General features: G+C 36.4%; 1 long non-coding RNA gene across 1 annotated transcript; it reads right to left on the bottom strand.

Annotated features, from left to right (window-relative positions):
* Nucleotides 1-199: 199 nt before the first annotated feature.
* LOC121238086 lies at nt 200-3007 on the bottom strand. The gene is made up of 2 exons (XR_005935083.1): nt 2848-3007; nt 200-547 (listed from the first exon to the last, which is right to left on the bottom strand). It is a non-coding gene; the product is annotated as an uncharacterized LOC121238086 (long non-coding RNA).
* Between the last annotated feature and the right edge of the window lie 9751 nt (nt 3008-12758).

Raw genomic sequence — 12758 nt, 5'->3', positions numbered from 1 at the left:
AAGAACCCAAGTGTGTCACAACCCCGTTCCATTACTAGGACGAGATTGCGACTTGAGACCTGTTTTTTCCTTATTAATATTAGTATGTATTTTGTTTTTCTACGAGGGTTAAAGGGATAAGCGCGAACATTTCATGCATGTACACTGCGTTCCTAATTTAAAAGCAAGCACCTGATAGACAATCTGTTCAACATATTACCCAAAGGACTCTCAGAGTCCATCATTCATTCATTTAAAACATCGCTAGTTCCAATAAAAAGGGACTCCGTCCCCATAACACATACAAAAAGACATTTAACCTTCTTATGTGGGGTTACCGTCACCCCACTATAGAAGTTACACCATTACCATCACCCCACCATAGTACTTACATCATACCCAATGACATATTGTATTAAAGTCAAACCAACAAAACGTCCCAACATGGGACCCATCATAAAAACATAAAGACATAACCATTATCATTAAAATTGAACCGACAGGGAATTCTAAGCATCAGCCCTTCTCTCCTCAGCAGTGCCTAGCTCCTCAGCCTCATCGTTCATACCTGGACGTTTAAAACATAAACACAAAGTGAGTCTAATACTCAGTAAGCAGTACACCATACTGTTAACTTATTAATCACAAAATCTTTCTTTTGAAAACATGCATACATAGACAATTGCAAGTTCTTGACAAGGTTTTCATGCATAAACAGTTTAAGGAGTACCTATACTTTCATGCGTAATATTTCTATGACATAACCTTACTTTCATGCATAAACAATTAAGGAATGACTAAACTTTCATGCATAAACATTTATTTGCTTTCATGCATAAACATTACTTGCTTTCATGCATAACATTTCTTAGAAATGACTTTACTTTACATTTCACTTTCTTGGGCCAATACACACTATTACTTCCCGTGTGTTGGGGTTAGCGGTCTTTTGGACCCGGATCCCGCCCGCAACCGCAGGTTGGGAATCCATTTTCATAAGGGGCAGCACTAGATGTACTACCAGTACTACTTACCCGGCATTGCAATCTGCCCATTCATTTGGTACCCTTTTCATACATGTGGCCGTTACGTACATTCATATATTCATGCTTTCATTCCTTTCCTTTTCTTTCTTCAGAAAATCGACGTTTTCATTATCTTCATTTAGTGCCAATGCATATGCATTTCTTTTAAAAGAATGTTTCATGTCATGCTACATATAGGTAAGGCATAATTATTTAAGAGAGCATGCATAAAATCTCATGATGCATTACCTTACATACACAATGATAATTAATAGGGTACTTAACAGGGGCTATCAAGAAAGGCTTATACATACTATACATGCATCTATTCTTTCATAAGAGAAACATTTGGAAGGAGAGAGAGAGAGAGAGAGAGAGAGAGAGTTTTTCATAAGAGTGCTTTGTGTGTAAGGAGCATGGTCATAGCTACTTGCCTCGATGCTTTACAAATAGGTTGCTTGAATCTTGAAATACACTCATATTCAATGAAATGAAATGAACACATTAAAATTCATTCCACGTTAAGCCTTACTATCCGACACTCTTATGCGCTCACTTAAATTCCAAATTGGAATTTAAGTACCTTCCTTAACCCATTTAGCTACATACATGGCACTAAGTCAACTCTTAGTATCCTCATTCCGACATTTAATAAACCCATGAAAATATAAAGCTTGCTTGCTGTCCCTCTTTAAAGGCTACTATTTTCTATACAAGAGATGGGTAGGAATCATAAGTTAAAATGTATAGGATGGTAAGAATTTATTCAAGAGTGGAAGGGAACAAGGGAGTGCTACAAATCTGGATTTTCATCAAAGAGAGCATTTTAACAGCTTTGCAACCTCGTGTGGAAATAAATCTAACAAAAGACAATGCTTGCAAGAGGTTGGTTTTTGTCACTTGTTCTTCAAGGGTTCTTCCTACTAAGGTTTATCTTTGGTTAGCCAAGGAGTGAGGTTGAGCAAAAGGGGTAAAAAGGCTAGTTTAGGCTTCCATGATCGAACATAAGTTCAGAATTTTACAAGGCATGGGCAGCTAGCAAGTTCTAGTATTTTCATGGCTCAAACATCCTTCACTTAACTAAAATCCTATCTATACAATTAAACAATATAAGAGTGGTAAAAACTCAAGAAAGCCTTATATATGTATACATATTCTAAAAACAGTCCCAATAAAGAGATACAATTCTTGGTAATTTACGAATTCCTAAAGTAAGCTTACTAATTTAATTTAAAAGTTTTGGTGGCTTACTTAGGCCATAAACCTTAGGGAAACATGTTTAAACTATAAACTTTAACTCCATTAATTTAACACATAAATACATGACTTTAACAAGGTTAAAACATGGCTTAAACTTGATAAAACACAAGGGTGGACTACAAGTTTGCTTTGTGCAACACACGGTAGGACACTAAAACAGAACCTACACACACACACGGCTTCTTGTCCACATACATATATCTATACATCAACATACCAATTAATCAACACTTTGAGGCTAACAAAGTTAACTTAAGAAATATACCATTTCAAATAATAGGAGACACACGGCAAAACACCCAAAATAGAGTAACCAAACACGTTTTCTTCATATACATATATACACCACAACCAATTTGTCATCACTTGTGACTAACCCAGTTAAACATGGAGTTACACCAAAACAGAACATGACCCATAGCAAAACAACCTCAAAACAGAGCACACACACACATGGCTGGAACCATAAAACAGAACACTCACACACACGGCTGGAACCAAAATTCGAAACTCCCAAATCACAAGACACAAATTGCTTAGAAAAATCTCAATCGCAAGAAAAATATTACGGTAGGAACATCACCTGTTTTGATCCCCTTTTTAAGCCACGAAACACAGTAGACGAGCAAAAAGAGGGAATCCGAAAGACCCAAAGCTGATACATGGTAGAAAATTTCAAAAAGAAACCCTAGGTTAAACCCATAAATCCAAGGCTTCAACTAGAGATTAGAGCCATAGAATTCACTTACCAGGTCGATTTTTTTTTGGAAGGCTTACGATGGAAATCTTAAGCTCACAAAATGAGAGAGATCGGCTTGAGGAGAAGAAGGAAGATCGCATGGGTTGGGAGAACCCGAAGGGTTTCTTTGTGCGAGGAAAGCTTGAGGAGTTTTTCTTTCCTTCAAGTGCCTTAAGGTCGACGGGTGAAAGAGGAAATGAAGAAGGTGCTAGCTGGTTTTTGCCTTGGAGACCTTCGGTGGTGTAAAGGAGAAGGAGAGGTTTTTGTTTCTCTTGTCCCTTGGAACCAGCGTGTAGGAGAAGAAAGAAGAGTCTAGGCAGCTTGTAGAAGAAGCCGACTAGCGAAAAGAGAAAAATATCTGATTAGCTTCTTGAGGAAGCTTCGGCTAGAGAGTAGAAAAGTCAATAAATTTCAACTCAACTTGTCCTATGAGTTGGATGGTGGAGATTAAAGAGTTTGAACCCTTTTCTTGGGTAAATAAAATTAAAGGGATTGAAAGGAAAAATTGCAAGGTCATAAAATCACCCTTGAATTATTTAGTAACCCACTTTAAAAAATAAAAGCACACCCATCTTAAAATAAAATAATAAACAATAAAATAATAAAAGTCTTTATCTCAAAATATTTAACTTAAAAATATTAATAGATGACATAAGGATCTACGTAGTAGGATTCGGGTATTACAAAGTGTTTCATAACTACTTCCAAGCAACAAGAATGGAGACAAGCCATGAACAACAAGTTCAATGCTCTTTTACAAAATGGTACTTGGCAACTCGTTCCAGTCACTCCTCAGACGAATATCATTAGAGCAAATGGGTGTGTCGGTTGAAACGTAACACCGACGGTAGCATTCAAAGGCACAAGGCCCAGTTAGTGGCCAAAAGATTTCATCAACAATCTGGCATGGACTATGAAAAAACCTTCAATCCGGTTGTTAAACCACAGACTATTTGACTTATCTTGTCTCTTGCAGTCACATGAAAATGGCAGATTCGGCAACTTGACGTTGACAACGCGTTTCTGCATACCATACTGAATTAGTGTTTATGCAGCTACCTAGCTTTATTCACCCAAAATTCCTCATCGTGTTTGTTAGCTCAGAAAGGCCATTTATGGCCTTAAGCAAGCTCTACACTTGTGGCCTGTTAAGCTAAGTTCTCGACTACTTGAATTTGCTTTTCTCTCATCCAAAGCTAACAATTCTCTTTTTATCTACCGTCAACACAATTTGGAGCTATTTGTTCTGGTTTATGTCAACGGCATTCTTATTACAGGCTCCTCATCTCATGCGATTGACTCTCTCTTGTAACACCTTCGGAATAGTTTTCCCATCAAAGATCTTGGCCAACTACATTATTTTTTGAGGGTTGAAGCTCACTTTGATTTTGATGGCATATTTCTTTCCCAATAGAAATATATCTTGGACCTCCTTCACCGAACAAATATGACTAATTCCAAACCCGTAGCCACACCAATGTCTACATCACCTTGTTTGATGGTGATGCCTTTCATGACCCTACTCTCTATCGTAGTAGAGTCGGTGCCCTCCAATATGTCTTGCTCACTAGGCCTGATCTCTCTTTTGCAGTCAGCCGTGTGTGCCAATACATACACCGTCCCACCTTCAACCATTGGATAGTACTTGCCAAACTCATCCTTCGTGATCTTAAGGCCACATTCATGCATGGTCTTCGTATAGCACCCAGTTCTGCTAATCTTCTCTAGACCTACCCAAATGCGGATCAGGTTGCCTCAATGATTGTCATTCTACAAGTGGCTACCTAATTTTCTATAGAAATAATTTAATTTCATGGAACTCTCGCAAGCAACAAAGAGTTCCCCAATCTAGCACTAAGGCTGAGTACAAAGCCTTAGCCAACTCAATTGCTGAATTAATATGGCTACAAGATCTTCTTCAAGAACTTGGTGTTTATCTGCCTCAACCTCTAACATTATGGTGTGATAATATTGGTGGTACATATCTCTCAACCAACCCCATTTTTCTTGCTCGTACCAAGCAGGTGGCTATTGATTTCCATTTTGTGAGTGAATGATTTAGCCTTGGACAGCTTCAAGTTCGCTTTATTTTCGGCAAAGATCAACCTGCAAACGTCATCACCAAACCCCTCGTTGCACCAAAGTTTGCCACTCTACGTTCCAAGCTCATCGTTACTTCCTCCCTGTTGAACTTGCGGGGCCATGACAGCGCACAATCTGATCCCATGCATGCATCATGTGGCATATCCTTTACATTAAATTCTTCGGTCAAAGGATCTCCAACTTATTCGCAAGCAATAGCTTCCACAAAACAAGCCCCAGCTAGCTCCACAAATCATGCATCCAACTTGCATTATCATTAGCCTTTTATACTGACATATTTTTTCCAACAATTATGGGATTACACTTGTATATATATCTGTATTCTTGTGTATCAGTGAATAATATAATACAATATTTCCTCAATCTATTTTAGAATATATGAAGTATGTTGATATATGTTTAACTTTTTATGAGAAATTGAAAAAATAATGGGTCCCATAAATTATTGGTTTGAGATAGATGTCGATGAGTTTGACACCCAAATTACATACTTGGGAACACAACTATTCTAAGATATTCATAGACTATTTTACTACTATTTTACTATTATTCTCATACTATTTTACTAATATTTATAAAATATTTCACTACTATTCATAGATATTATGACATATTTTATTATTCAAACTAGCCCTTAATTGTTCAGTCTTTACTACTGAAATTAATACTGGATACTGGTGGGATCGATGCAGCTGATCATTTTTGTGAACCTGAAAAATAATGCAAAAGGGTAGGAGATCATGACTCATGACATTCTAAAGTGCGTAGTAATTTTGAGCATATATATATGTATGTATATATGTATGTACTTAATTCCATGCATGCAGCTATATATATATATATATATATATATATATATAATGCTTATGATTTAAGAATAATTAAGGTGTTTGTTTAAAATATGGACGTTGTAGAGACTTCCCTCAATTTGTGTTGACTTGTTTCCATTGCATTCTCTGATGTCAATGAAAAACCTACGTTATTCAGTCTGATATTTTGTACTTTGGGGGGTCTCTTCTTATTGGTTTTTATATTCCTTATTCTTTCGAAAGCTGCTACGCTTAGTTGTTAAGATGATCTTTAAATAGTAATAAAAAAAATAGTAATAAAAAAAAGTAATAAATAATTTGTAAATAATAGTTAGACAGTCTGATGTGATCTCAGATCAATCACCTCAATAGCCATGCATAGCCTTATAGAGCTAGGTGGCTAGAATACCTTAGAAACGGGGAAAAATATGCCTAGAAATCATTGCAGAATGTGTAATAATTTGGGTGCAGGTTCAACAACAGATCATATCATCCTATTGAATAACTATTTGGATATTTAATATCATGTAGAGATTACAATTGCTTCACCACCCGTTAGAACATGATCTACCGCCATCAACCTCAAAATCTTCAGCTTCAAGGGCTCCTCGATAGAATCTAGGAGAAAGACAGCCAACGAAGATCTAGATCTTGAGCATTCAATTAAACTCTTCGTATCAAAATTCAAACCTTTTATTTATTTATTTATTTATTTATCCCAGATCTTGCAGATTGGAGAGTCTCGCTCTCTCTATAGGGGGTCGTTCAATAACTTGGAGTTCACGATTTTCTTTTGCTCTGTACAAAGTTGGGAGTGGAGACATCCCTCACTAACTCCATATATGGATGCAATTTAGTCACCTCAGTGCACCTCGTTCTGTTGCAGCTTAAATCCACATGAGTACTAGTCATATCTTGTTTGGATGTCGTTGTAGATCCTTTCCAGTCATATACATTCTCTGTTGTGGCCTTCTTCACTGTTAAAACTCCCTTTACGCCAAGGAATCATGAATTCTAGATCACTCATCTGAATAGAAACCTCTCCAGAAATCAAAACTTAGGGCTTGTTTTGACACTGTATATGAATAGTAATGAAATGTTTTGAGTTAAAATATTATTTTATTTGGTTTTGGGAAATAAGAAAAAAAAATTGAATAAAAATATTATAAACTTAAAAAATTGTTTGAATATAATTTTTTAATATAATTTTTGTTTTGAAAATGAAAAAAATTTGTATTGAGTTTTGTATTTTATTTGGAAGTCTAGAAAAATTGTATTGTTTTTTATGTTTTGATAATGATTAGATGAAAAAGTTGAAGATTTAAAATTGAAAAATATTGTTTTGTGTTTGAAAAATGTTTGGAAAGAAAATTATGAGAAGTTTTTAAAATTTATCATCTCATCTCATTATCCAAACATGCCCTTAATGGAAAGCTCTTTCTCGCCCACCACCAAAACTCTGAACCCAGTGGAGACATTTCTTGTTTCTTTTAGTAAATGACATACCTCTCCCCTCTCCAATTTTTATATGTAACAACATTCCTTCTACATTAATATCATGAGATGTTTTGTTTTCATATATATTATAGCTATCTAGTCATGTCTTGCTAGCAGATATTGATGATGATATTTTTTGTTTTTTTTTTAACTAACAATTTCATACATCAGTGAAGCATTACAAGATAACCATTACAGTGAGTTCTAAGAACCAATTGTTCAGATTCCACTCTAAGATCTAAAGCTTTTTTAGTGAGAGAATGGGCAATATCATTGCCACTTCTTTTTACCAACATAATTACATAAGTCTCACAAGTAGAAAGAAGATTTCTAGTATCATCTAATACCAATCCGGCCCACATAATCCCATTTGTCTTGTTGTATATTTAGGCCTTGAACAACTTGATAGGAATCACCTTCAAGGATGACTGATGTTAAACCCAATTCTAATGCTAACTTTGCAGCTTGAAAGCCCCTTGTTGCCTCAGCTAGTAAAGGGGTTACACAACCTGCTTTTGACACTCTTTTAGCTGCTAAGATACCTCCTACATGATCCCTTGCCACCAAGCCAAGGCCAATACTATCCTGAGACTCACTCAAAGCTGCGTCCCAATTAATTTTAACCTGACAATGAGGAGGGGGAGTCCATTGCACAACTTGGTTAGAAGTAAATCTATGAGTAGGCTCTGAAGCTACCTGTGTAGCTTTAAATTCTGCAAGATCCTGAACTGCTTGTTGAGCTAACAAAGTGGGTTGCAAAAATATTCCTTCAAAAATTGACTTGTTTCTTCTATACCAAATGCCCTTTACTGTTACAGCAAATAGTTCCATAAGTTGATTGTCATATTTAGCAATTAGAGATTCAAAAATCTCCATAAAACTATCTGCTCTCAATAAGCTCTTTTGGAAAAGTGTTGGCCCTTGACTCCATACATCTCTAGCTGAAGCACAATTCCATAGAACATAAGCAACAGTTTCTTTTTCCCTGTAACATATAGGGCATAAAGGAGAGTCTACAATCTTTTTTTTTTAAAGGTTCGCCTTTGTTGGCAGGGACTCCATACAAGCTCTCCACACAAAGACCTTAACTGCATTAGGAAGATTTAATTTCCAACAGTAGGTCCAGTCTTTATTGTTTTGAGCTCCTCGAGATGATTGTCCAAGATGGATTTCATTGAGTTCCTTATGAAGATGATAGGCACTCTTAATAGTAGAGCTCTCATCCTTAGTGCCTAACTATATAATTCTATCTCTTGCACCAGTAGCACTCACAGGAATTTTTTGGATGGTGGTAGCATTTTCAGTACCCAACATGTCTAATATCATTTTTCTATTCCATTGCTTGGTGTCCACTTGAATCAAATCAACTACCTTGGCCTTCTCATTTAAAATCTACCTTTGAGGTTGAACCATGTAAGAAGATGGTTCAGGAAGCCACCTATCTTTTCATATTTTGGTATCTTGACCATTCCCAATTCTCTATATGGAGCCTTGTACAATAAGCCCTCTTGCAGCGAATAGACTTCTCCAAATAAATGAAGGTCTATTACCAACTTTAGCTTGGAAGAAACTTGTAGTTGAAAAGTATTTTGCCTTGAGTACTTTAGTTGCTAGGGAACCATGAAAATGCAGAATTCTCCATGCTTGCTTAGCAATAAAGCTAAATTAAAACTTTGCAAATCTCTAAAACCCATATCATCTGCTGATTTTGCTTTCCCCAATTGACCTCATGATATCCAATGCACTTTCCTATCCCCATTCTGCTGTCCCCACCAGAAATGGTTCATGACTCTATTGATTTCCAACAACAATGATTTTGGTAGTTTAAACACTCCCATGCAGTAGGTAGGAAGTGCTTGAACCATTGCTTTTAGAAGAATTTCCTTCCCTGCCATGGAAATAAGTTTGGATTTCCAATTGCTCACCCTACTCCTAATTCTGTCCAGAATACTTTTGAAAGCTTGATTTCTAGGTCTCCCACAAGAGCTGGTAAGCCTAGGTACTTTTCATAACTAGTAGTTGCTCGAGTTCCATCAATATTCAAGATACAATCCCTTGTTTCCTTTCAAGTATTTGAACTGAAAAATATTGTTGTTTTGTCCTTATTTAGTACCTGACCTGAGGCCCCTTCATAAAGACACAACAATGAGTTAATATTAGCCACTCCATAGCATTGGCTCTACAAAATAGTAAGCTAAAAAAACAAATGGTTGATAGTAATCTGACCTTTTCCCATAGGATGACCATGACTGCTCTTAACAGATTGTGCATGATTGAGTACAAAGCTAAAGACTTCTGCCACCAAAAGGAATAGATAAGGAGATAGAGGATCCCCTTGTCTAATACCTCTAGATGGTTGAAAGAATCTTTGTGGGGATCCATTGATAATAAAAGAGTATGACATAGGTGAAACCCATCCCATCACTAATTTAGTCCAATTCTCATTAAAGCCCATTTTTAGCATTACCCTTCTAAAAAACTCCATTCTACACGGTCATAGGCTTTGCTCATATCCAATTTGATTACCATATGTCCTTGCTTGCTTCTTCCTTTAATAGACATTGAATGAATGTCCTCAAAAGCTACAATAACATTATCCAGAATAAGTCTTCCAGAAATAAAAGCACTTTGGGTTGGAGAGATGATTTGAGGTAGGATCTTCTTTAATCTATTAGCAATAACCTTGGATACCACCTTATACAATACATTACATAGGGAAATAGGCCTATAATCCATCACTGACTTGGGATTTCTGAGCTTGGGAATGAGTACAATATAGGGATAATTTATACTACTGATGTCCCCCCTGAATTGAGTACTTCCAAATTTGCCTTAGTAACATCATCTCCCACAATGAATCAACGCACTTGATAAAATTCTGCAGGAAACCCATCTGGGCCAGGTGAACCCAATGGATTCATTTGGAAAATGGCTTGTTTCACCTCCATGGCAGTGTATTCTTATGAGAGCAAGTTATTCATACTCAAATCCACTTTACTTTCCATCTAACTTAGGCATACATCCAGTCTCATAAGGTCTATAGAATAAAATAAGTGCTGAAAATACTGGTTAATGCACCCAGCAATTTCCTCCCTGTCTCTAACCATTCTGCCATCTTCCTTTTTTAAATAGTTGATCTCATTTGTTTTCCTCCTCTGATTAGCACATCTATGAAAATATTTTAAATTTCTATCTCCATTCTTGAGCCAAGCTTGCTTTGCTCTTTGTTTCTAGTTAATGTTGTCTGCTTCCAATAATTGATCAATTTGCTGTTGTAATACTTTAATAGATTCAGTGTTGGCACCTGTGCTTAATGTCTGGATTTGACAAAGTTGTTGCAACTTGGTTTGTAGCTCCTTTTTGGTATGGTTTAGAGATGTTGTACTCCAATGTATTAAAGAGTTTTTACACCTCCCCAAGCATTTCTTGGTCAATCTAAGCTATGAATCTTGGTTCAAAGATTGTTGAGTCCAACTGTCATTAATGATTTTAAAGCATTCCTCATATTGCTTCCATGCTGCCTCATATCTGAAAATCATTCTCCTTCTGTGATCAGTATTGGTATACCTCTCTCTTCCCATCTTGAAGCTCATCATTATAGGGCTATGATTAGAAGTTTGTGTTGCTAGAACTTGTATGCAGTAATCAGTAAAGGTCCTAATCCATTTAGAATTACCCAATGCTAGATCCAATCTCTCTTTTGTGAATTGGGGCCCCTCTCTATTGTTGCACCATGTAAATTTGTTACCTTTGAAGCCTATGTCATTCAATCCATAGCAGTCCACATTTTTTCTAAATTCTTCCATCTGTTGTTATGGTCTCCTTGCAACTCATTTATTTTCATTTTGGTGCATTATCTCATTAAAATCTTCGAAACAGATCCAAGCCTTGTCATTCTTTGGTTTGAGCATCCTCAAAAGTTGCCAACTATCACTTCTCTGAGCTATAATAGGTGAGCCATAAAATCTAGAAATTAACAGCTATTCATCACTCTCCTCATTTCTGAATATCATGAATATGTAATACTGAGAATAAGATTCAAGATTGAATTTGTCCTCACAGTTCCATAGGAAAGCTAGCCCTCCACTTAAACCTCTACTATCAATCACAAAACTAGAATCAAAACCTACCTTTTTTTTTTACTTCCTCCACTTTTCTCCTTCCACACTTTGTTTCCATTAAGAAAACAAATTTGGGTCACTTAGTCTTCACTAACATGTGAAGTTCTCTAACTGTATGGGGGTTCCCAAGCCCCATACAGTTCCAACTAAGGCCTATCATGGCTGTTGGTGGAGATGTTTAATAGCCTTCACCAACTCAATATAAAAAATGTTTGTTTCTATACCATCAATTCTTTTTTTTTCTTGGCCAACAGAGGTAATTCCATATGAATATGCAATTCCATTTTTCCCCTCTCCCTTGTAATAATGTCCCCTCCCTTAAGTTCTTGAAGTTTTACTTGCCTAGCCCTCTCCTTTTCCATGTGGCCCCTTTATCTATCTAGAGCCAAAACCGTAATCATCAATTTCAATAGATCTGTTAGAAAGATTTTCTATAGGGCCTGAAGTAGCTTCCATTTCCATGATAGGAGACTCCCTTTTAAAACCAATCTGGTCATTAGTAATCAAAGAATCTATTAGAATTGGAGACTTTATTATCATCTCCTCGACCTGCTTTAATAGACTGTCCAAATTGTAGGCTTCCCTAACTATCATCTCCTTTTAAGGCTACTAAGCAATATGTTTTTTCTTCCGTAGGAGAACTCACAATATCTTTCCCCTTTAAAGTAGTCTGATTATCATCCCCTTTGACAGATTGAATCCCTTTTTCCTTCCCTTCTCTAACCTCTGGCAGACTGCTTCCCCTACTGATTCTTAGGAATATGAGAGCCACCATACTTTTGAAAATCAAATATAGAGAAATTCATAGGTTGAGCTCTAAGCCAAAGTCCAAATTGTAACAAGTCTTCAGCATTAGTATTGTATTGTTTTATGCAGTTTCTACCTTTGCGAGATAGAATACCACACTAGAAACAAATATTTTGGAGCCTTTCAAACTTATACGAAATCCAATATTTCTTTTTATCCAACATCAACCACTTCCCTCTTGACAAAGGCTTATCTAAATCCACTGCTACTCTCACCCTTAAACACTTACCCCATGCCCTTCCATTTGAATCTGCATCCACTCGAATAACCTTTACTATATAAGCACCAAATTGAGTCCCTAGTTCTTCTATCATGGTAGCAAGAGGAAGACCATGTAGCTAAACCCAAAAAGGTTCGAAGTTAAATTGAATTGCACTCAGTGGAACTGTTTCATCCACTTCATTAAGAGATAGTAAAT

This window comes from Juglans microcarpa x Juglans regia, chromosome 1D, assembly GCF_004785595.1.
Source record: "Juglans microcarpa x Juglans regia isolate MS1-56 chromosome 1D, Jm3101_v1.0, whole genome shotgun sequence".
NCBI classification, from domain to species: Eukaryota; Viridiplantae; Streptophyta; class Magnoliopsida; order Fagales; family Juglandaceae; genus Juglans; species Juglans microcarpa x Juglans regia.
The sequence above is the reverse complement of the archived record's forward strand: the minus strand, read 5'-3'. Positions and strand labels throughout refer to the sequence as shown.